The following is a 24,826-nucleotide window of genomic DNA, read 5'->3' as shown; positions in this document are numbered from 1 at the left end:
TCCATAGAATCGCTAACCATTGTCTCCATAATTGGAGGCCACTGCTGGAGGTTACTGTAAGTACCTTTTCCTAGGTCATTTCTGTGAGTTCTGCTTTCACACTATCCTTTACTTGATTTGTCACCAACAAAGGGGTAATACGTGTCATCTGTTCCTTGTGTTTGGTTCTGCCATGTATTATAGTCTTTCACACACAAACAGTAGCACAGACCGTACACCCACACGATACAACCTTTTGTGCTACATCTTCTGACTTTTGTTCTACTCTTGCTTTTCCCAGTTGACTGACCCAGGTCAAGTGCCCGTTCTTTAGTCTAAGGGGAAAGAAGATTAACCCTGTAGTGTTAGTTCAGGTCAAAACAAATAAATAATCAGCACACTGTGACTGGCCACCTGGGTGTCAGGGCTGTGTTGAGATAGTGAAATGCTGCTGGTGGTAGCACCTTTATAGTGTCGAAGCTTCACTGAAGCACTATGTCTAGTAAGAATACTGTTGAATTCCTTGTGAAATGTTTTGAGTTGAAAGTTTGAAAAGTCAGTGTGCTGCAATGCTTAAGTTAGTGCACAACTTGCTAAGTACAGGCAGTCCTTGAGTTGAGAACATCTGACTTGTGGACAACTCGTACTTACGAATGGACTACTATAAAGTCTTTTATATAAAAAATTCAGGTTAAATACAGTGGTTCATAATGACGAACGCACACATTACTTTGTGATGCTTGGAAAAATCACGCGGCTTCAGTGGTTTGTAGGCTTGAGGTACAGTGCAGTACTATGTGATTATTGTTGCTATTATGCACTGTGTTATTATTATTACAACTTGCCTATAAATTTTATTTAAAGGCAGACTTGGGGAACGGATCTCTTTCATAATCTGGGGACTGCCTGTATCTGTATAGTATTATAGTATGCTTCTATTTCAGTCTGATGCCACTGGTTTAGCTGTGACTGGATGTAATACTTAGCATTAAAGAATAAAGTGTGTAATGCACTGACGTTTTATTTCCGGGTGAGTTAGATTAATTGTTCTACAAAACTTAAAGAAGCAGCATATCTATTTTCTGGTACTGGAAGTCATGTTTCATTTCGAAGTCCCAAGTCTTTGGGACATACTTTCTGTGTCCCATACTTTGGGACACACTTTCTGTGGAAGTTATGGTTCACTTCCTGAACTTCATTCTGTTGGTGTATTTAGAGATTGCCTCAGTATTCATGGGTCCTTCATATTCATGGGTCCTTCATATTCCTGGGTCTTGTCTTTGATTAGCAGTATATTGATCACAGGATCAAGGGCAAAGACTCAAAATGGTATGAATATATATAGTTTTCATTTCCAGATCCTCCAGTCCCTGTAGAGGGACCAAACTGCTGATGTGTTCATCCCTGAAATTGATTAATAAAATATCACCTTTCTTCATATCGATAAAACTGGGAACAGCTAGAATCAGAATTCCAGGCATTGTTGAAGCCAGAATAGATTTTTATTTTGGGAGATAGTCCAATATTTGTGTTTGACTCATGGCTGCAGCAGCTGGAGAAGAGAGATTATGATGCATGTAGTGGAGAAGGTAAAGAAATAGAAGAGACTGAATGTATCTCTGGCAGAATGCAGCATGAAATTTAAGCAACTGATTACAAAATAAAAAGTTGCAGTGGATGAGGACAACAATAACAAACATATAACAAATCTTGAATTTTAAAAACCTTGTAAGTCCCCACGGGATCCCAACAAATGACAGGGTGACTCAGACTGTCAGTAAATCATGTTCTGATTTTGTGCTTCCCAGTGGGTTGGACCTCTGGCCGTATCCAGCATTCTAGCTTCAGCTGCCACTGACATCTTAGTCAAGCTGAGCTGGATCCAGTAGATTGAGGAGCGTATAACTGGCTCTGGCTTTGGAGGGGGGGAGGGGGGGGGGCAAGTGCCAGTGCCCTCTGCTGGACAATAGAGCTGGTAAACAGGAAGCAAGCAACATTCTGACATTCTGATTGGTGGCTCTTGGCTATAGTCTCTGGTTAATAATGGGCTGTGATTGGATGATGCCAAGTGTGGCTTTGAGACAGGATGGCTCAACACACTGTGCAACACTGCAGAGAAATTAGAAGATGCAGCCATGGAAGTCATTTCATGACTCTAAGCAGCTGAATGCAGAACCTTTAGGGGCACACTGAAGACATATTAATGAGGAATGAGGTCTCTAGAGGCTGTAGTTACCCAATTACACATTACCAGAGAAGGCGACGGTGTGCAGTGGATGGATTTTTCAGAAATATCTTGGAACTTGTTAGAACTGTGGCTTTATTTATTACAACCATCTTTTTTGAGGCAAAGCCTGAATGTTTACACTTTTTTTTCAGTTTTTTTCCATGTAGCTATAAAATATTGGCCATAACATGCAATTGTCTTCCTGTTTGTGATTTTACAGGATGGGAAATATGTCATAAGTGTTTTTATTCATCTTGGTTTTAGCTGCCGATCACGTTTTCGGGCTGCAATACTGCTAAGCATTTGCTTTTTTTGGCCTGCTCACCAGACATTTGTTTGGCTTGAAAATGTGTCAATAAAAAGGTCTATTTTTCTCTGCCATTCCTGTCACTCGAGTGAAATTTCAAGGCACTCTATTAGATGAAAACGGTTGCTTGGTAGCATTGCTGTTTATTATATCAATAAACCCCTTGTGTCATTCAAAGACTTCCACGCAGACTTTGTGCTGCGGAGGCCTATTTGTAAAGTGGGAGATGTGAATGAACCTGTTACATAGTAGCCCACTGGCCACAGCAACCCCCATTCATTCATGACTCATATGTGGACAGTGGCCCAGCATCCATCAGCAGGTGGCCAGTGCTTCTGTGACAGGAGACAGAGACCCAAACTGGGGGGGGGGGTGATTAATGTTCCTCAGTGCTTAATAGTGCCATGTGTTATGCGTTTAGCATTGCGCTACTTAATCTTAGCTGCCCGATTCCTTTGTGATTTCCATCCAGCTCCCTTTGGCTATAAACAGAATTTAAATTAATAGCAGAGGCACACTATACTTCTGGAATCTTCTATGTCTAACTCTTAGCAGCACTCTGATGCGGCACTCTTTGGTTTACCTCCCAAGATGTTTATACCGCAGATAATAAAGACTGCAGACCGTCACCTTCTGATGTTCCGTTTATGTTAATTATTATGACATCAGATAAATGAAGGAACACAGAGCGAGAAATAATGATGCCTCTCTTGGCTATGATCCAGAACCCTATCTGAGAGTCCAACACCATTTGATTTTTATAACGAAAACATCAATTACACAACTTGCATAAGAGAACACACATAAATGACATGTTTCAACATTATTGCTATTTTTGTTTTTATGATAAACGCTGTGGCTGCTAAGTGTTGGTGAGGTTAATGAGGACTTGGAAGCTTTCCAAAAGAAGAACATCAAGATCTTATTGCAGGAGGCAGACAGGTATAATCATTTTCAGATTATTACTTTGCAGATCAGTACAGTAAAAATGGTTTAAAGAAGAAATGTTTAGACTCAGCAAGAACCGAATCATTGTTCCAAAAAATCAGCTTGGAACAAGGAATTTTATTTCCAACTTGTCAACATGGATTTTTTTTTTTAGCATTGAGGGAAATTGGAGAATTGGTATAATAAGGAAAATGTCCTTTTTTATTCTGTTCAATTTCACCAGCCACCTTTGAACATATTGTACAGATTGCTGGGCTTGCTTGGATGCTCTCACAGCCATATGGCTCCATGTCTTTCTGATGTTTGAGTATATACTGCAATATCATTCATTCATTTTACATGCTGCAGCTCCATTGGACTGTTGCTTGGAATTCAAATAAAAACAAGAACTGTAAGAGAATTCAAAATTTGTTCTCAAATGATTGACAATTATGCTGAGACAAATCAGCTGTGTCAGTTATTCAAAATACAACATTAGTTAATACATCATTAAAGAGACCACTTTCCCTTTAACCAGTCCTTCAGATATAGCTAGATTGCCATAAACGGCAGCGCATATACATGACGAAGCCCTGCGTCCCCCCAGGTTTTGCAAATCAGTAGTAATATGATTACTACTATGTAATATGAGAGACGCACTGTCTTCAGGGCCAACAGAACAATAGTCAACTCTGGTAAGACCAAAGGTGGAGGTCTGTGCAGTTATGTGAGCAATACTTTGTGTGCAGACACCGTCATAACAAAGTCATTGCTCTGCTGATCTGGAATATCTGATGATTAATTGTAGACCTTTTTACCTACCCCAGAATTTCACATCTATTGTTATCACTGCCGTCTACGTGCCACCGGATGCTAACACTAAGCTAGCAATGAAAGTACTGCATGCTGCTGTTGCATACAAACAGCACATTCAGATGGGGCTTTTATTACCTGGGGTGATTTCAGTCATTCCAACCTTACAACTGTATTTCCCAGGCTTCATGAAAACGTCCCCGGCCCCACCAGAGGAGGTTGAATCTTGGACCACGTGTACAAATATTTATTTGGCCTACAAAGCCGTTTCGCTCCGCCACCATGGACAATCGGATTATCTCCCCCTGCTTCTGCTCCCCAACTACACACCACTCATCAGACGGGTGAGACCTTCAGTGAGCATAGTGAAAGTCTGGCTTGAAGAGGCAGACCCTGCTCTAAGCAGAAGTTTCAGTATACAGACTGCAGCTTTTTTGCCACCAATGCCACTCTGGACTCAGAAGTGGACATTGAAAGGTACACCTCTTCTGTTCCAGATTAGCATTAATGAAGTCACAACACACAAACAGATTAAGAACTTCCCCAACCTGAAACCTTGGATGACTAGGGAGGTTAGACTCCTGTTGAAGGCATGCAACACTGCTTTCAGATCTGGCAATGCTGAGAGCTATACAGCACATCCAAACCCAACCTGAAAATGGGCATCAAGAGAACCAAAAAACTACACTCAACAAATTGAGAATCATTTCAATAACTCCAATCCCTATCGTATGTAGCAAGGCATCCAGACCATCACAGATAAGTGAATACAACCTCAGCAGCAAATATTGTCTCCCTTCCTGATGAGATTAACAACTTTTATGCTCGTTTTGATTAGGACAATAAGTGCACTTGTGATTGAAAGGTTGCTGGTTCAAATCCCTGACCAGCAAAGTACCACTGTGGTACCTTGAGCAAGGTACCGCCCCCAAGCACTGCACCCTGGGTACTGAATTAGCTGTTGACTGCTATGTTACAATGTCACATATGGGTTAAATGCACTGTGTCAACAATGACAATTAATCACCTCACTGTAACAAAGTGAATACACATGCTGCTGGTCCTGATGGCAAGTCTGTGCAGGACAAGTGTCTGAGGTCTTCTTCCTTTCACTGGCTCAAGCTGTCGTCCCCACATGTCTCAAGTCCAGAACAATTGTACCAGTGCCTAAACTCCTCTCTAGGGAGCCCCAATGACTACCTCTCCGTTGCACTCACACCTATCATCACCAAGTGCTTTGCAATACTGGCTTTTGGCCCACCTCAAATCTAGCCTGCCTTCCAAAAGATTGCCACCAGTTTGCCTATTGTCCACATATGTCAACAGAGGATGCCATATCTTCAGGTCTTCACTCTGCCCTCACACGCCTAGACAATATCAACTCCTATGTTTGGATGTTATTTGTTGATTTTAGCTTAGAATTAACATTGATATCCCCTCCAATCTGGTATCTAAACTCAGCAACCTTAGCATCAGGACCTCTCTTTGCAATTGTACAGCGGACTTTCTAACCAACAGACCCCAGTTTGTCAGATTAAACAACCACACATCCTCTACCCTGCTCCTGAATACCGGTGTTCCTCAGGGCTGTGTGCTCGGCCCACTCCTCTGCTCCCTCTTCACCCATCACTGTGTCCCTTTATATGGCTCCAATTCCATCATAAAGTTTGCAGACGACACCACGGTAATAGGACTGATCAGTGACGATGACAAGTCAGCCTACAGAGAGGAGGTTCAGCACCTAGCAACCTGGTGTCTTGACAGCAACCTCACAATAAACACCAGGACGAAGAAAGAGCTTCTTGTGGATTACTGGAAAACCAATTGCAGCAGACATGTCCTTATTCATACTGTATAAATGGGGCTGAGGTGGAGGCTGTCTCCAGCTTCAAATACCTGGGCGTCCACATCGGTGTGGCATGGCAATTGCACCACAGCTCACAGGAATGCCCTGCAACGGGTGGTGAAAACTGACCATCGCTGACCTGCAGCATACATGGTCCCTGCGACAGGCTCGCAGCATCATCAAAGAGGCCTCACACCCCAACCATGCACTGTTACCCTCCTTCTATGAAGGTGGCACTACAGGAACCTTAGGTCCAACATCAGCAGGCTCAGGAACACTTTCTTTCAAACCTTACCACTCAATAACTGACCTTTCGTCTGCACTTTATCTAATCTAATCTAATCTAATCTAATCTAATTGTTTTAATGTTTCCTTTTTTGGATAAAAGGAACTAAGATGCAACAATTACAGTTGCTTACAGTTGGCCGCTAACTGCCCTGCTTTAATGGGAGTGTCCTTTATTATTCTTGCTACTAGTAAGGAACGTATTAGAACAATAGCTATTAGTGTGAAAATATTCAGTCCAGCTACAATTTTACATATTCATCCATCCATCCATCCATTTTCTTAACCGCTTATCCTACTGGGTCGCGGGGGGTCCGGAGCCTATCCCGGAAGCAATGGGCACGAGGCAGGGAATTTTACATATTTTTTTTTGTTAATTACTTGAAGGTAGCTGTTGTGCAGTAAAAATGTATCTACAGTACTAGTATAATAATAAATCCAGGAGATGAAAAAGCATGTTTGTATGCGTCCACTGACATGAATTCCTGTTTGTTGATTGATTTGTGTGTTTTCTGATGTACTAGAATTCATAGCTCCAAGTGTATGACTGAAGGTGTGTAAAATGGAAAATATATAGTTTAATAGTTTGGTTTAGTGGGTTCACATGGTTTAATAGGATCACATTAAGCTTTCATCTCCAGAGCTGAGGGTTCGATTTTTTTGTCCCTAGCTGTGTGTGGAATCTGCATGTTATCTGCACCCTGCTATGTCTGGGATTCTCTTTAACAGTCCAAAAACATGTGGCTGTGGCAATTAGTATCTATTTATTTACCTTAGTATATGGTGGTGGATGCGTGGATTGAACTTTACCTGCCTAATTCATTTGACTCCTTTTTGGCTCTTATATACCACCTGACATTGTTGATGATGTAATTCCAGTAATAATGTAGGGGGTGTATGTATCTATCCAGACATAATCTAGTCCATGTGTTTCGCCTTTTAGCAAAGTGCCCAGCAGAAGGTTAATTAGGAGGGTCTATAGGCTTGAGTATACAGTAGACATTCACTTTTTAAAATTTTGTTGCATAAATACTTGGTATTCTTGGATAATGATTAACATAAACAGTGCTAAATAGATATGTTAATGACCACCAAGATGCATTGTGAGTCAATATGCTCATTCAAACCACTTGCCGAGGTGGTTTGGGATGCAGTTGACTCCATATGTTTTGTAGTGTAAACATTAATGCATCCTGACAAGGACTTCACAATAACTGTGAGTGGGGCAGTAACCGAATGTGAACGCAAGTGGTCAGCTGGCATCTTGGAGATGCATGACAGACACGGGGGTAAACAGCGTTGTGTCTGGCTGTCAACTTGTGATCGATCACCAAAGATGCATTTTAAAACCAAGCGTGAAACAGGGCCAATGTGACTGCGCAGAAAACAAACTAATTTACCAGTTACCATGTTGATATGTGCATAGCAAATGTAGGCTAATAGCTATGCCATATAAGTTTTCAATCGTTTCCAAGTGAGTGGAAATACTTTTGTAAATGATGTGAAAACGCTGCAGTGGATGGGGATCATTTTCATTTAAGAACGTAGGAGTGTGGACATAGCCTCAGTCACTGATTAGCTCTCGCTGGCGCTGCTCTGGCTGCACTGTGATGGTAGTGTGGTTCCAGTGGGTGTCTGGTTTGCAGGGGGCTGTTGTCTGTCTGTGTTGCCTCTGGCACTTTCTTCCCACACTGTAGCTGGTTCACTGCAAATAACAGAGGCGCTAACGTTAGAAGTTGTAGGTGCGGTTAGTGCACAACAGGCTGAGTCACTGGCTGTTATTTTAATTAATTTTGTCAGTTTAGGCAAAATTTCCTTAAACTGGGCATCTTACTTCTTCTTTCTCTTCTCAAATACACTTCATAAAGATAGTGAAAGTCGATGGCAACTAGATTTTATGTAATTTTATTCTGCGCAAATACAGCATGTTAAGGTGGTCAAGTTGGCGTAGTCCTTTAAATGTGAAATGTGGGTGACAATAAATGTAGATATTTGGATAATGTGGATAATTTATTTGTAAATATTACAGATTATCATTCATTTAGAGTGAAAAGGAAAATGTCTTGTGAATAAAAAGGAAATGTAAATTTACGGGTGGCATGGTGGTGCAGTGGTTAGCACTGTTGCCTCACACCTCTGGGACCCGGGTCTCCGAGTCTCCGCCTGGGTCACATGTGTGCGGAGTTTGCATGTTCTCCCCATGTCGTCCTGGGGTTTCCTCCGGGTACTCCGGTTTTCCCCCACAGTCCAAAAAACATGCTGAGACTAATTGGAGTTACTAAATTGGCCATAGGTGTGTGTGTGAGTGAATGGTGTGTGAGTGTGCCCTGCGATGGGCTGACACCCATCCTGGGTTGTTCCCTGCCTTGTGGATATATATGCATGGCGTGCTGGTAAAAGCAAGCTGTAAAATTGAATTAGCAAATAAAACGTTGCATTCCACACAACATAATGGGAGACATCAGAGTTCGATAGAGGACAAATGGGTAATATTGGCATACCACCACGAAGGATGGACCACATCCAACTGTAGATGCAAGAAGAAGCTGTCTGAAAGGGATGTCCAGAAGCTAACTTGGATTGAATCCAAAAAGCATAAAACCACAGCTGCCCAACTCAGTGCATAATTAACCTCAACTCTCTTGTGTTACCACCAAATCTTGGAGCTCCGCAGAGTCAGTTTCCATGGTTGGACTGCTATAGCCAAATATTTGGTCACTCAAGCCAATACCAGGTATCATTTTCAAAGATGCCATCAGTGCAAATCTTGGGCTGTGGACAATGTGAAACACGTATTGCTCTCTGATGAGTCCACCTTCTCTGTTTTTCCCACATCTGGGAGAGTTTCTGTGAGTGTCTTGGTCTTGCTCGGCCTTTGGCTAAATGACCACTTACCTCCACTCAAGGACAGATGAAGGCTCACTTTGACCCAAAAATTGCGGAACACTCGTTTCATGCGGGTGATCAAGTCCTACATTTACTTCCTGTGTCTCTTTCCTCTCTCCATGCAAGGTTTGCAGGACCTTATGAAACTAAAGAAAAGGTTATTATGTCATCCATATTCCAGAATGCAGATGTAAATCTTGCGTATGCCATGTAAATATGTTAAAGCCTTACTATGCCCAGTCTGTAGTTCACCCATCCAGTAGTACCCTCACCACCCACACTTGTACCATTTTTAACACTGGTTTAGTCTTCTGAATATGATGCCCTGATATAGTCCTCTTTGTACATATCCGCTAAATTCCAAGATGCTTGAAAGGTTACAGGACAAGCCAGAAGATTTGTCCATGTCTACTCAGGAAGATATCAGATCTTAAATGAGTAAATTTCCATTCCTGTTTTCAGACGTTCCCCTATACACCACTGTGATTCAGTACTACATTGATGATGGAGAAGATCCGTACTGCAAAACCCTAAGAAACATGCAGTTTTAAAGGAAGAGAGAGAATTTTTAGTGAGGAATACTTCTGCTGTTTTTATCCCTAGAGTTCTCCATGCGTGCTTATTCTGAACCCAATGGCACACACCAGTTTTGTACTGATAATAGGAAAATAAATGCAATCACCGAGGTTGACTCTTTTCCTCTGCCTCGTATGGAGGATTGTGTAGATCGGGTTGCTGTAGCAATTTTTTTTTTAAATAACTCTACATCTTGGAATGTTGCTCGCAAGTTCCTCTCACCCTGCGTGCAACAGACACATAGCTTTCTTCAGTACACAATTATAGTCTTTCGGTTATGCAACGCATCGGCCACTTGCCAGCATTTCATAAATGCTGTCTTTGGTGATGTGCCTAATTGTTCTGCTTATGTGGATGATGTGGTCATTTATTTGTATACTTGGGACAGTGATATGGATCTACTTCAATTAGTTTTCTCTCGATTATGTATTGCTTGTTCTGAATTTGTACAAATTTGAGTTTGGAAAAAATTGGGAAATGTACCTTGGCAAGAGTGTAGGCTACAAGATGGTTAAACCCTTGGATGCCAAATTGGAGGTAATTAAGTTCTCGCCCATGAGTCCCACAGAGACCTCAGACATTTATTGTACTTGATGTGTTGCAATCACTGCTTCTGTAAAACGTTTTTAAATGTTGCTTTACCCCTCACTACCTGCGTCCCAGGACGTGCCCTTTCTTTCTGTCCCAGAGTATCCGTTTGCTTTTGAAGCTGTTAAATGACAGTTTGCCTGTAATTGCTAGAGATTTTACCTGGAGGTGGAAGCAGGTGATACTGGCCCTGGGGCTGTGCTAGTCTACAGTATCTCTTCTTCTTTAGATTGACCACAACCCATTCATTTTTCTGAACCAAATGGCTAATTCAGTTCAGCAGTGGTGTTATTTGTGCACCTTCCTATACAACATTAACATAAAGTGTGTTATGTCCTGTTTGGTGTCCTACCAGTTCTCCATTCGACAAAGATTCCATCTTCTGTCTCCACTCTGGAATTCAAACCCCAGTCCCATCTGCCGCTCAATTTCTGCCTCTCCATTTCACCACCCAGAAGTGAATATAAACAGTCCTCAGTCATTTTTTTGCTTGTGTTCTATGGTTACTGTATTTTGGATTTTACACTGGATTATTTAATTGACTACAATCATTGTTCCTACCCCTTAGGTTTTGGTCACCCATTCTGTTATTGACTCTTTAGCTTTTCACTCTCGACTGTTTCATTAGAATACGATTGCTACTTTTACCCTTCTCATTTGGTAATGCATTTGTATGTATTTGCGATTGTGCGCCAGTTGTAGGGACTGTCTTTGTCTAGAGAGGGAGGTGAGTTGTGTTTTTTATGTATTTCCTTTCCTGAGTTACTTGTGGGTGTTTGTTGTTTTGGCTCAGGTCCTTTCCGAAGCCAACACTTTTGAACTGTAAATCCCCTAAAATACACGGTTCTGTTTCTTTTTATATACTTTGTGGTTTCAGTTTCCCCCCCTTACCCAGAATTGGCCTTGCTTAGTGCGCACTAGATATCCAACATGCAAACGCACACCACACCAGACCATTCTGTGTGACTGAACCCTAGACATGGCTGTAACGTGTGTTAGTCGTCATTTGTGCAGTGTTGTGGTGTGCACTGGAACCTGCGCTGGCTTTTCCATGGTGACAGGAAGCCCACATTTCATTTAACCACTGACTATATGTTGCCTGGCAAGGTGCATGAGGACGGAGTTTGCATGAGGCCATTTATACAAATATATACATCCATCCATTCATACATTTTCTGCCGCTTATCTGGGGTCAGGTCATGGGGGCAGCAGTCTAAGCAGGGATGCCCAGACCTCCCTCTCACCAGCCACCTCTTCCTGCTCCACTGGGGGAACCCCAAGGCATTTCCAGGCCAGCTGAGAGATATAATCTCTCTAGCATGTCCTGGGTCTGCCCCGGGGCCTCGTCCCGGTTGGACATGCCCGAAACATCTCCTCAGCAAGCCAGATGCCCTAACCACTCCAAATGGCTCAGTTTGATGTGGAGGAGCAGCAACTCTAGTTTGACCCCCTCCTGAATGTCTGAGCTCCTCACCCAGGTTGAGCCCAGACACCCTATGGAGGAAACTCATTTCGGCCACTTGTATCTGCGATCTCATTCTTTCGGTAACTACCCAGAGCTCATGATCATAAGAGAGGGTGGGAACATAGATCGACCGAAGAGCTTTGCCTTCTGACTCAGCTCCCTCTTCACCAAGACAGAATGGTACAGCGTCCGCATTACTGCCGATGCTGCACCGATCCACCTGTCAATCGCTCGCTCCCTTTTTCTGGTCTCTCTTAGCTGTCTCTTATTGCTGTTGTCAGCTCATTTAACATCATTAAGGGTACAGTTTCATAACCAAACATCACTTACTTAAAAAATAACTGATCTACATGATAAAATTATTTTGTTTGATGCATAACTACAATCTTTGTTAAATTTCGTCCTGAATGCGCAGCGAACTGGCTTTAGTAACTTGTGGATTCATAATGAAAGATAAGGAGCAGGCTGTTGATTGGGGGGGGGGGGTTCTGCTGATATTGGGTTACATGCATTCCCCTTATTTTTGACGATCCTGGAATGCACACACCTCTATATATGTGCTGAGTCACAGTATATCAAAACTGAGGTTGAGGTTGATGAGTCAACACTACATGTACATTTTTTATCTAATATATTTTCCTCAAAAAAGCACCCTGGAATAGTCCTTAGTGGTCAATACTGAAGCACATAGGACATTAATTCACTTATGTTAAGACATTAACGCAACTTTTCTTTCAGCTATTGTGCCATTGCTCATCCCTGTATCGATGACATGCACACATATTGGTGCGTGCAGGTGTTTCATAGAACAAATAAAAATGAACTGATGATACTACAGTCTAGGGAGGTGTGTTCGTGCAACCAATCTGTAAAAATCATATTTATGGTTAAATGATTCAGTTTGTTAATTTTGTATTTTATTCTTAGGTTCTCCCCAGTTCTAATTAATGCAATATTTTTTAAGATTCCTGCAATGTTATATTTATCAAGAACACCACTTTCTCTCATGCAGCAGTCAAGCATTTACTGCATGGAGGGAACAATCAATTCTCAAGCCATCAATGTCAACCAGTCCGGGGTTCCGGTGCCCATTAAGGTTGCACTTAAGAAACTCTCCCTTAAGCAACCTCTTAAGAGATTGTTTGGGAAACAGACGTAAGAAAAGAAATATCTTTCGTAAGGTGTATCTTTATGGTCTTCATAAGGCGCCAAGAGTCATTGTTATTGGGTGACCTTATCTCAGACCTGGGATATAAGTAGATTCATATACTTATTCTGCTGCTATGTCACTTTAGCCTTAAATTCAATGCTATTTTTGAATTTCCCCATAGAGAATGAGGTGGTGACATCCTTTTCCAAAATTTTCACACTTGTTCTTTCATAAACAGTAAAGAACATGTAATTTGAGTTAGTGCCTAATCAAAGCACTGTGTGCAGTTTTATTGTGCTTGTAAAATAAGGACAAAAATTATGTATAAATATTAGGGCTGTGAATTGAAAACTACCAATTAGTCACAGTTTTCTGTAATTCTTTGTGATTAATTACATCTACCATTAAACAATCCATCCATCCATTTTCCAAACTGCTTATCCTACTGGGTCGCGGGGGGTCCGGAGCCTATCCCGGAAGCAATGGGCATGAGGCAGGCAACAAACCAGGATGGGGGGCCAGCCCATCGCAGGACACACTCACACACCATTCACTCACACAAGCACACCTACGGGCAATTTAGCAACTCCAATTAGCCTCAGCATGTCTTTGGACTGTGGGGGGAAACCAGAGTACCCGGAGGAAACCCCACAATGACATGGGGAGAACATGCAAGCTCCACACACATGTGACTCAGGCGGAGACTCGAACCCGGGTCCCAGAGGTGTGAGGCAACAGTGATAACCACTGCACCACCATGCCGCCCTTAAACAATACAATCGTAAACATTTTCTGAATCTCCAAATTCATATAAGACTAACACCAAGTATAGTATATGAGTCATTCTCACAAACTCATTACTGTAACATATTTAAAATTATACTTATTTCACTGTTGAAAATGTCTATTTTGTGTATGGGGTAGTTAATTAGTTTCATTATACTACCATCTATTGCTGCAATAAACAAAAATATTTCATGAAATCCAGGGCAAAAATTGCGGAGGTGAGTAAAAAATATCACAAACTAACCAAACATTGAGCAAAAATATACACTGCTCAAAAAAATTAAAGGAACACTTCTTCATCAGAGTATAGCATCAAGTCAAATAAACTTCTAGGATATTGGTAGCATGAGGCGATACCTGGACCCTGCAGAGGTTGCACAGGTAGTCCAACTCCTCCAGGATAGCGCATCAATACATGCCATTGCCAGAAGGTTTGCTGTGTCTCCCAGCACAGTCTTAAGGGCATGGAGGAGATTCCAGGAGACAGGCAGTTATTCTAGGGGAGCTGGACAGGGCTGTAGATGCTCCTTAACCCATCAGCAGGACCGGTATCTGCTCCTTTGTGCATGGAGGAACAGGATGAGCGTGGCGCGGTGCGCAGTAGTTATCGCTGCTGCCTTACAGCAAGAAGGTCCTGGGTTCGGCCCTGGGTCCTTTCTGTGTGGAGTTTGCATGCTCTCCCCATGTTCGTGTGGGTTTTTGCTGGGGGCTCCTGTTTCCTCCCATGGTCCAAAAGCGTGCAAGATAGGTTGACTGGTGAGTCTAAATTGGCCCGGTAGTTGTGTGCATGTTAGTGTGTGCGCCTGCCCAGGTTTGGTTCCCGCCTGCGCCCATTCTTCCCAGGATAGGCTCCGGTCCCCCCCCCCCCCAACCCCAGTTGGGACTAAGCGATTTAAGAAAATGGATGGATGGAACAAGATGAGCACTGCCAGAGCCCTACAAAATGACCTCCAGCAGGCCACTGGTGTGAATGTCTCTGACCAAACAATCACAAACAGATTTCATGAAGGTGGCCTGAAGGCCAGACATCCTCTAGTGGGCCCTGTGCTTACTACCTGGCACCATGGAGTTTGATTGACATTTGCCATAGAATACCAGAATTGGCAGGTCTGCCACTGGCGCCCTGTGCTTTTCACAAATGAGAGCAGGTTCACCCTGAGCACATGTTCCAGACGTGAAAGACACCGCTAGGTTGCGCCTCGGACTGTCCAGGAGCTCAGTGATGCCCTGATCCTGATCTGGGAGAAGATCCCCAGCACACCATCCTTCTTCTCATTTGGAACATGCCCCGACATTGTCAGGCATGCATACAAGCACGGGGGGGGGCATACAAACTACTGGGTACGGTTTTGAGTTGCTGCAATGAAATTTTGGCAAAATAGACTAGTCTGCTGCATCATTTCTTGACTTTGATTTTCAGGGGGACCTTTGTAGGTTGATAATTTTCATTTACACCAAACTACGTGGCATCCTTTCATTCCTAACACATTACCCAGTGCAGGTTTAGTGTTGTGAAGAATAACCTGTGCATCTATTTGGGAGAGCCAAACTTCCTTAGCAGTTTATACAGGAAAAATGAGAGGCCTTGCTCCCAAGAATAATTCCCAAATCATGTGCAGTTGATTTTACAGCAGCTGTGCAGACATCTTGGGTGCAGCAGTAAAAGGGCTACATTTTGGGTGAGTGTTCTAAAATAAGCTCCGCTGCCAGCTTCAGTCATAGCCATAGGAGTCACTGTGTCTGTGCTTTATGCTCAGCCTGACAAACAGAACAGAAATGAGGGGTAAAGCCACATCTCTTGGCTCTCTTGAATATCAGCTGTGGACTGTAACATCATGTTCTGCTACATTTCCCACTGATCAGTTGACTTCGTTGACAATATTTAAATAATATTATTTCTTTTGGCCGGTAAAACTCATCAACGAAATTCATCAGTACTACTGTAGCTGATAGCAGCTCTGTCACTTCTGGGCCATCACAAACCCCGCAGAGAATGAAATGCAAGTTTCTGTGCTGAAAAGACAGCTTCAGGGGAGAAGAACAGTGTGTTATTGCAGGGAGATCCATGCAGTTGTCTAGGGTTCAGCACTCTGCCATGAAAAGAAGGCCTACCACCCGATATGCCCGTGCAGGCAGCTCACCTGGATGACTGAAATCACATTGCAGATTTTACATTTCACATTTGCAAAACTTGTCTCTCAGCTGCTAGCTATAAGAAGACACAACATGCACTTTGTCAGCTGTGATCTGATGTTCCCAGCTATCACTAGCAAATAACACTTTTTTCCTGTCACTGTATTCAACCGACAGCTCTTGTGCCAAGCATTTTGGTTATATTGGCACCAAATGGATTTTGTATTCTGATATGCAATTTTCCATTTTCTATTGTTGCAGCTCAGGACCGATGCGCAGGTAGCACTGCTACTGCGGTGAGGTGTGAAAACACAGTAAAAGGCATCTGGCAAAGTAGAAGTATCACTCAGCAGCTGCTGAGTGTGTGTTTGTAGATAAACAAAGTGCTTTTGTTATATTCTGCCGTTTCGTGTCATTTCTTATCCATGGAAGATTGATTCATCCCAGAGCAACCGAAGAAAGCAACGAAACCTGCTGAGTCTAAGGACCACTGCTACCTGATTTAGCATGGAACCCAGCAATACGGTGATATATTGTAATCATTCTGGCGCAGTGCTGATGTTAAAGGTATTGAGAATATTGCTGGTATGACTCATTTGACGTCAATAGTATGAACATTTATTTAATCTAGTGCATATAAAAGACTGCTTCCTTAAATGTCCATCTGTCCACCCACTCACCCAGTATAGCATCACAGAGGTTATGGGGACTGGAATTTATCCCAGCTTTCTTTAGGTATAACACAAGGAACATTCTGGACAGAATTGCAGTTTATTGCAGGACATGCTCAGTTCCACACTATAGGTAATTTATAGGTGTCATTTCGTAGCCACCAGAGGCAGCTGGGCTACACTGAGGAAGCTTTTGCAACATGAGGAGAAGGTGCAAACTCCACAAAGGGTGGGAGAGGGGATTTGAATATCTGACCCTTGGGACAACAGAAGTACCCATGGAGCCTTTGTGCCAGGCTAATTCCTTTTGTGATTGGGTATTTATTTTCCATCCATCCATTTTCCAAACCGCTTATCCTACTAGGTCACAGGGGGTCCAGAGCCTATCCCGGAAGCAATGGGCATGAGGCAGGGAACAACCCAGGATGGGGGGCCAGCTCATTGCAGGGAACACCATTCACTCACACATGCATACCTACGGGCAATTTAGCAACTCCAATTAGCCTCAGCATGTTTTTGGACTGTAGGGGGAAACTGGAGTACCTGGAGGAAACCCCACAACGACATGGGGAGAACATGCAAACTCCACACACATGTAACCCAGGCAGAGACTTGAACCCGGGTCCCAGATGTGTGAGGCAACAGAGCTAACCACTGCACCACCATGCTGCCCCAGAACCAAACATTCCATATCAAAATAATTCCAGTTATATGAGCATATGTGTTGCGAGAGCTGGTTTTACTGAACTACTTAGACTGAATTTGGTCTTTTGCTGCCCATGGCAATTAGGTTCTGTTTTGGTATTGGTTTACTTTTGTTTTGACTTACTGTGATGGCCTTCGTCTATTTGCGCACCTTGAGAAAATGTCATTTGTAATACTGGTAATGGACATTTCTCTGTAGAGGTTATGTAGGCTTGATAAGGTCAGAATAATCACATCTTCTGCTGCAGTGAACAGCGGTGCCTTTAGTGCTGCCTGATTTTTTTGTAAGTATATAGCAGGACAGGTCACTGGGCTCACAACATGATGGGCGATAAAGGACGTTTTTCATTACACACGTTTTGCTGTCTTCAGAACTGAGTGGAAATTATGCCCTGATCCTTTTCTTTTTCACTGTCCTGCCTCAATTCCCCTAAGGCAGGGAGCAAAACAGCATCAGCACCAGCGACAACAGATCCCTCTGAGGTGCCCGCAAACATGATTGCATGACGTTGGCTGGTGATATCCTGACAGTGATGGCGCACTTAGTCCCTGTGCTCAACATGATTAATCCTGTCTACAAGCCCATTTCAGGTTGCATAGTCCAGGATTCAACGATAGAGATAACCACAGCTCTAGACACAGAGATGATGGAAGCATAAATTGTTACATTTTCCATAAAGAAGCATGCTCAGCTATGAAATATTTAGATCCATTCTTGAGTCAAAGATATTTTGAGGTGAAATATATCATGTAGGTAAAGTAGTGTGAGGGGTAGGCAGGTCTTGTGTTAGGTCTTGTATTAATACCTAGAGTATGTTTATGTCAGGTACTATCTGCCTCTCATCTGCTTAACTCGCACTACTTCCCTAAGCATTCAAGCCCAACGACAGCCCTCTGGAATAACACCTCTTCTCCTTCTTCCTCTCAGATTTATATATGTGTGTAGGAGTATTATCTGAACATATATGTTTGCCTTTGCTGCTGATACTGTTAACTGGATAGTTAGGAATATGATCTGTTTTTTAAATCCACCCAGTGAAACAATGTTTCAACTAGGGGCATTCAAAATCAAATACTTGTTTGCTATGTAAAAGGATACATACTGTAATAGGCAGTATGTAAAGTGAGCAGTAGGGGAGGAGGGGAAATCGATTTAGTTACATATCGCAGTTCTCTAAGGTGGTGATTTTTATATCATCTGATTTTTGCAGGGGTCAAGCTCTGTCAATGGTAAACATCTGGGTCAGGTAATATGCAGTATAGTGACTACAGTATGCTCAAGTGCAATAGTACTGTACTCATGCTTACATAGCGTATGTGTTTTAACAGTTGAGTAGTAGGCTTCTAACGAAATTCAGTACATACTGTGCTACAATTTGATTTCGGAGATGCCCTTAGTCTTTCCAGTTACATCTTACACATTCATGATGCAAAGGTGACTGACACATTAACCTATTCAGAATATGAGTTCAGCCATTAGGCAAGATAAATTCACTTGTTTACCAATATTAAGATGACACAAACAAAATTTTGTGTGGCAACTTGCAGACAGATAGCAGCAGTAGATACTAACACAAATATACAGAAAAATAAAATTTCTGATAATATATAGATATTACCATAAGAAATGAAGCAGGGAGTCAAAGCTAGTGTAAACTGTGAAAAAGTCAACTGACATTCTATACATAAAGGTAAAATAAACAAATTAATTAAGAAAGCACCACCTGAATTGGTCAGTTTCACCTAGGATAACTGAGATATTTTCGCTAATATTGCCGAATCTGATAACTGGCTAACTTCTGAGCCACTTGCTGAGCGGGGCGGGGGGAAGGGGGTGCTGACTTGCTGAGCTTGCAAAAGCAGATTAGCAGTGTGATGTTATTTAGGTCTGTGGCACAGATTTAATAATGATTTATAGACATGTTGAAGACTGGTTGCTTTGTTACTCTTATAAGCAGTAAATGAGCTGATGAAATCCCTCATCCTCCACTATGGAAAATGGCTGATAGTCGATTATTTCAATAGGCACGTGTCACAGTGGAAGTCCAGAGATGACAGGGGACCTCAGTGCTGGAGATCGAAGGTCTTGTTTGTAAGCCTAGACAACCAGATCGAAATCGCACAGGCGGAAATGTAGGTGAAGAGGAAGATCCAGAAGGGTCCGTTGCCGAGGGAAATCATCCGAGTAAACAGATGAGCAGACAGGACCAGGGAAGGTGGGCAGGCAGGGCAGGAACAAACAGGATCAGTAGCAAGCGGGGCAGGAACAGGCAGGATTAGAGTGACCAGGGCAGGAACAGGCAGGCAGGGCAGGAACAGGCAGGAACAGGCGAGGCAGCAAAATGCAAGGCAGGAACAGTCAGGATCAGAGTGACCAGGGCAGGAACAGGCAAGCAGGGCAGGAACAGGCAGGAACAGAGTGACCCAGACAGGAACAGACGAGGCAGCAACATGCAAGGCAGGAACAGGCAGGATTAGAGTGACCAGGGCAGGAACAGGCAGGCAGGGCAGGAACAGGCGAGGCAGCAAAATGCAAGGCAGGAACAGTCGGGATCAGAGTGACCAGGGCAGGAACAGGCAGGCAGGGCAGGAACAGGCAGGAACAGAGTGACCCAGACAGGAACAGACGAGGCAACAACATGCAAGGCAGGAACAGGCAGGATCAGAGTGACTAGGGCAGGAATGAGCATAGTTCACAATTATTCGCAGTTTTGGCTCTCCAGGATATGTCTTGGAACGTATCACTTGCGGATAGGGAGGGACTACTGTACTCAGGTGAGGCACGGTATGGTCTGCCTGGTTGTGGCTGCAGGAAATGGCGGCTTCTTGCCCAGCACCTCTTGACGCATGGAATAAGAATAATTTTGAAGTAACCAAATCTCTGATTTCAAAGCTTTCCGTTTTTTTGCTTTACCCCATCTACAGTGTTCAGATGCAGGGCACACTTGCAGGAGTTAGCTTTTTGATGTGAGGAAGCATGGGGTTTAAGTCACAATCATTGTCTTTAACCTGGCTGTCTTTCAGTGGTTTGAAGGTGAACAGAATCAAACAAAAATAATGAGTTCTTGCTCTCACCTGTAGGCAAACTGAGGAATGTAAAGTATATCAAGCAGATTGTCCTTAATTTTGTTGTCTAGAGTTGTTCTGTGCTATCTATCACAAATTCTGTTTACCTACCACACGACAAACAGTCATACAATACGTCATCAGAAGTATGTCTCAGTTCTGCTTAGATGACTGACCATTGTGTATGTCTCCTTATTTTGACTAAGGTATTTATTACATAAACTTAGTGACATCTTGCTTCAAAAAATATGCAAAACTGGTGTTCTTCATTTCTAGATCCTCTGCACGATCTACGTTCCTGCAGAGGCTGGTTTTATATAATTATCAGTGTCTGTTAATTATAAAAGGGCTTGTGATAATATAGCATAGAATATAAATATTTTATTAATCCCTGTGGGGAAATTCTCAATTTGGCTTTGGTCCATCATGCTCTCCATACAGGTGACAGGGCCAAAGTAATGAGGCAGCCACTCTGCCATGCGCAGTGAGCTGGGGGTTAAGGGCCTTGCTCAAGGACTCAAGGACATCTAACTATTCTACTTTCTGAGCACAGGCACAGAGGCTTAGCCTGCTGAGCCTCACACCAGTCGGATTTATGTTCTATTGGTAGGTTTTTACTCATCTGTTAACAGTCCTCAGCTTGTAGTTATGATTTTGGGATGAATATGTGAGATTTTTCTCCAAAAATTATATATATAAAAAACGGGATCATATTCAGTACTTGTAATGGGGAATACAGGTGCCAGTACTCCCCTTGTTATTCTGTGCTGGTACCCATGAAACATTCCTTGTACTCTGGAGAGAAGAGGTGCCAGCACTGTAAACCAGTGAGTACCTGTCATGACTTGCTGCGGGCATGAAGAGAAGGGAAGCCCAGAGGTACCAGTGAAACTCTGGGTTTATTGGGGAGAAACAGCACACTCGGGCAACACTGGCAGCAATGACGAAAAGAGGATAATGACAGAACTGGGGAAAGAGTAACGGGGAAGCACTTAAATACACAAGACTTAATGGAAATAACAAGAAACAGCTGGTAAACGCGGGGATTTCACACGAGGTTAATGAGGGGGGGCGTGGCACACTGGAGGACCGGACAGGGCACGGCGTGGCAGTACCAGCTCACTTCAAGCACTGTTACATCATACATCCATGGACTAGAATTTTAATGACATGACATACATTCAACAGTAGATGATGTAAATTTTCCACCTCCTAGCAGATGTTAATTCAAAGGTAATCAGCGTCATCATAATTTGTATGAGTGGAGGTCACTGCAGTGACCAATGTTTTGGTTCACCGCCTGTGCCTCATGATGGTTTATCATGTCCGAAAACGCTTAATTCATGAAAATGTGAAAATCTGCAGGAATATTGGCTAAGCCATAACGCATCACAAGATATTTTGTGCTATCCACAAATGGGTAAGCAGTGTTAGAGAGTGAGTGAAACGGTGGGGAGACCATGTTTTGAGTTCTCCTAAAGCCGAGTCAACTGAGGAGTTGTGGCACTGGAGCTAGAGGTGTCCCATGATGACATGATTGCAGGATGAGGGGAGCACTAACAGCTGAATCTCCTCGTGGTGGACAGCTCCTACTTGTAGTATCAGGGAAACAGTCTGCTGTCTGATTGTTTCCAACTTGAGCAGTGACCCATCCTCTCCTAGTACAACAAACAGAAACAAACTTGATATCGACAAAGGTGCCTGCAACTCCTGAATCAAGGAGAACAACTTCCCCCAGTCACTTACCAGCCTAGGACAGCATGAACAACATTAACCCTCTGAAGTCTCACCTACTTTTGAGGTACTCTAAAGCGAACCAATTTTATGTGATATTAATAATACAGGACATGCCTATCTGGATGCCGGGTCCCAGGAATCGAGGAGCTCTGATGGGGCAGGTACGAATGGGGTGACTGATGTTCGTCACTGATGTTTTTCCACTGGAGATAGAGGTACTCTTCCTAGCACCATGGGCTCTGGTTTGGTGCTGGCTGATGGCAGAGGGTCCAAACGAGAGTGTTGCCCTCCAGGCTGATGTTATTCAAAACAACTGGACGTTATCCTCCAAGGATTTCACCTCTCTGTAGCATGTGATCTCAGCTTGCAATTCTGGGTTGATAACCTGTTGGTGAAACACCTGGAGACAGGAGAAGGGCCAACCAAGTCCATAGCGAGGGCATAAGACATATTTATTAACCTTCACATTTCCAGGTGATCCATCCAGTACTTCTAGAAATATTGTACAGGATGGTGAGTGTGGGAGGAGTATGGATTAAATGGGCAGATCGAGTGACGGGGCTGTCTGAGGAAAAGAATGCTGTTGTTTCCAACAGCTCCCTTTGTAGTCTTGAGGCAATGTGTTTCAAAATGTAATACATTCCATTTCGGTACCCACATAATGCTTCTGAAAATTTTAAAAGGATCCATCAAATGGTTTTCGAGTTTGAACAACATCCATCCAACGGTTTTTGAGTTATCATCTTAATGACAAAGGATGCGGACATGCAGAGTAATATTATTGGTTATAGTCTCAATAGGGGCCTTGTATTGTATAACTCAACAAGGTACTTAACCTGTACTGCTCCGTTTAAAATACCCATGTGTATAAATGGGTACGACTGTAGGTCGCTTTAGATAAATGTTAGAGATTAGTTACAACTAGGCCTCACATAATTCATAATAATAAGTAGACCTTGAATAAGTGTCTGTGGTGGCAGACTGGCCCAAAACCGTATGCATTTCCCAGTGTCTGGGGAATATAATTTTTGGGCCAAAGCATAGCTCTCAGGGGGCAAGGTTAAAACAAGAAACATAGCTTAAAAATACCAAATATAAAGCTATGAATGTAAGCATAAAGATAAAAAGGATGCAATGATGAGGTATGTAAGAAAGTAGGTAACTAAAGTGGGGAATTAAGTGTGCTTATGTAAAAAGGTGTGTATAGGATGCCATTTATATGTGCACAAATACATGACACTGTGTGTATGTGCAAAAGAATGACATATACTGTGAAATAAATACTATTGAGAACAGAGTCCAAGAGTAATGGGAAAAGCAGCTAGTCTCTTGCGCTCTAGGTACTGGATATGGGCGGTGTGGTGGTCTTTCTCTTCCAAACAGAAGTGAGAGGAGATGTACAGTTTAATGGCGACAGGGAGGAAGGATCTCCTGAGGCGCTCGGTGGTGTGCATTAGTGGTATGAGTCTTCTGCAGAAGGAGCTCTAGTAATTGTTCAAGGTGTTGTATAAAGGGTGAGAGGCCTTGTCAGGGATGCTAACAAGTTTGTGCAGGGTCAATATGTCCTTAAAGGGATCAGTTGGCTATTTATAACCTTGTTTTCTTTGGGGGGGGGGACAGGTTTAAGTGTAACAGGTTATGTTGAAAATCTTACCCCGTGTGATATGGTTCAACATAACAAAGAATTCCAATGGCAAGAAAATAATTTGCATTTGATCATTGTGCAAACATTTTCCAATGTTTTTGTGTTGGGGTCATGAATAACATTACTTTAATCTTAGTTTTCCACAACATAATGATGTTCTGTGAAAATGAGATCTACTTCATTATTAATATAAATCATTTTTATCTTATTCTCCTGTCACATGGTTGATAATGTCTTAATTAGATATACTGCAAATTAGATATATATTTCTATAACTGCTTGTATGTCATTTTTATGTCTTTGAGTCTACATGTTTAATATATTAACAGTGAAGAGATACTGTTTTTAGTTAAGGAAGAGAGGGGTTTTTTTCTTTTTCAGAAAATGGTGCCACCCATTCTGTTACCAAACATCCATATTTCATAGATTGCTATGCCTGCAATAACGAGTAGCCTGGCCAACTAATTATGCAGCATTGTGTTTTTATCCTTATTTATAGAATTAGCAGTTACTTTTATTTTAATTAGCAGCTACAGAGATTCCTTTTGTGCTGCTCAGCAGTCAGAAGCTGTGTGGCCACGTGACTGGCAGCTTTGGGATCACTGCTAGCACGTTGCTGGTGTTCCTTTGTTTCTCCAGCTCCATTCAGGACGTGCACACAGACATGTTCTTCGTACAGCAGCCAAAATAGTCTTCAACCAGATCCCTGCTGTGCTCAGTCCTTACTGAAAGACCCCAGATGGCACATGCCTGTTTATTTTGCCAGTGGAATAGCCAAGGGGAGCTTCTGCAGCCCAGGCTTTTGGTGACCCACTGAACTTGGCGTCCCCATCTATAATGCTGCTTACTTATGGGGTGGAGCAAGTGCTATTGGAGGCAGGCTGAACAGCTAAAGCAACATGCAGGTATTTGAGAGCAGTAGTGCCACATGTCAGGCTGTTGACTGCATCTCCTTATGACCAGGCTGTGATAAGTGTATATCTGCAGGTGATCTACAGAACATCAAACCCAGAGCTGCATGCTGATGAGAACAT

General features: G+C 42.8%; 1 protein-coding gene across 2 annotated transcripts in view; it reads left to right on the top strand.

Moving 5' to 3' along the window:
• Positions 1–24,826, top strand: part of LOC125745309 (disks large-associated protein 4-like) — a 190,005-nt gene that overhangs the window by 31,499 nt on the left and 133,680 nt on the right. Inside the window, exon 1 of one of the 2 annotated variants that reach the window (XM_049018017.1) lies at positions 4,580–4,597. The exons of the other annotated variant lie outside the window; for it this stretch is intronic. The gene's annotated coding sequence lies outside the window, so the exon portion shown is untranslated. Of the gene's footprint in view, positions 1–4,579; positions 4,598–24,826 lie in introns of those variants that run through there. 2 annotated transcript variants of the gene reach the window in all.

Source organism: Brienomyrus brachyistius, chromosome 6 (genome assembly GCF_023856365.1).
Source record: "Brienomyrus brachyistius isolate T26 chromosome 6, BBRACH_0.4, whole genome shotgun sequence".
Lineage (NCBI taxonomy): Eukaryota > Metazoa > Chordata > Actinopteri > Osteoglossiformes > Mormyridae > Brienomyrus > Brienomyrus brachyistius.
This window is presented reverse-complemented; position numbering and strand designations above follow the sequence as displayed.